This window comes from Pseudophryne corroboree, chromosome 8, assembly GCF_028390025.1.
Source record: "Pseudophryne corroboree isolate aPseCor3 chromosome 8, aPseCor3.hap2, whole genome shotgun sequence".
Taxonomy (NCBI): Eukaryota; Metazoa; Chordata; class Amphibia; order Anura; family Myobatrachidae; genus Pseudophryne; species Pseudophryne corroboree.
This window is the reverse complement of record NC_086451.1, coordinates 159,548,084-159,549,483: the sequence shown is the minus strand read 5'-3', so window position 1 is coordinate 159,549,483 and position 1,400 is coordinate 159,548,084. Positions and strand designations below refer to the sequence as shown.

At 50.4% G+C, this 1,400-nt stretch overlaps 1 non-coding gene across 1 annotated transcript; it reads right to left on the bottom strand.

Moving 5' to 3' along the window:
- Positions 1-528: 528 nt before the first annotated feature.
- LOC134951555 (U1 spliceosomal RNA) lies at positions 529-694 on the bottom strand. Its single transcript, XR_010184274.1, has one exon. It is a non-coding gene; the product is annotated as a U1 spliceosomal RNA (small nuclear RNA).
- Between the last annotated feature and the right edge of the window lie 706 nt (positions 695-1,400).

The window sequence follows — 1,400 nt, the reverse complement described above, 5'->3', positions numbered from 1 at the left end:
AGGGCGGAAGGCTGCCTAATACTGAAGCACCCTCAAACATCAAACCATATGCAACAACTAGTACAAGCATTCCTGGGGAAAGGTCTGCAGCAGACGGATTTGCATACGGTGATGTCATCCAAGCAGTGGGCCAAAGTTGGCTGGAACCCTCATCTGCATATGAAAAGAGAAAAGGGGCGCTTGGATGACCCCTAGTTCGCATTGAACACCCCCCACCCTCCTTTGGTGTGGGGCTCATGTTGGCCATGCCCCAGCCCCTGAAGCATTCAAGCTGATTTCTTGCAGCAGCTGGGCACTGTAACAGCTCCAGAGCTGCTCTGTAAGGCAAATAAAAGGGTGTGGGCCCTGCAACACCACCTGTAGTTCGCATTGTGCGTTGGAAGGCACAAAGTAAGCAGACGGGAGAAGTCAGGATAGTGCGCAAGGGCATAGAAGGGAGGGGCTCAAGAAAAGAGAAGTGGAAACAGACAGCAAACTAGGCTGGAGAGAGACCTGAGACAATGAGATCTAAATTATACCAGAGCCAACCAGGGGAAAGCACAAATGCAGTCCCCCCCCCTACCACAAATTATGCAGTCGAGATTCCCACATTTGGGGAAATCACAGAGGTCAGCATACCCAGAATGCAATGAATGAACCTCACCCTGGGAAAACAATCTTCATGACCATGGTATCACCTAAGACAAATAAGTATGATTTGAGATAGGGCTGGAGAAGGCCGCTGCTCAGGCACACCTCCGTCAAGTAAAGGAGATTCAACTGAGGCAGCACAAGGGAACTCTCATCTGGGGACAACAACTGCAGGGAGAACACATTTTCAGACGAATGTGTGAGGGCAGAAGGCTGCCTAATACTGAAGCACCCCCCAAACAACAAACCAAATGCAACAACTAGTGCAAGCATTCCTGGGGGAAGGCCTGCAGCAGATGGATTCGCATATGGTGATGTCATCCAAGCAATGGGTATAGTTGGCTGCAACCCTCGTCTGCATATGAAAAGAGAAAATGGTCACGCAGGGCATGGCGGCCTTTGTGGGGTTGCGCTTGGATGACCCCTAGATCGCTTTATACACCCCCATCAGTGTGGGGCTCATGTTGGCCATGCCCCAGCCCCTGAAGCATTCAAGCTGATTTCTTGCAGCAGCTGGACCCAGTAACAGCTCCAGAGTTGCTCTACAAGACAAGCAAAAGGGTGTGAGCCATGCAGCACCACCTGTAGTTTGCATACACACATATATAGGACAGCATCTCTTATATGCCCCAGGGGCAATAAAATAGTATCCTTATCTAGGGTATCCGTCCATGCCGCTACAGCACTACACATACACACCCAGGCCGACGCAATTGCCGGTCTGAGTAAGGTACCTGAATGTGTATAAATGGACTTCAGGGTAATCTCCT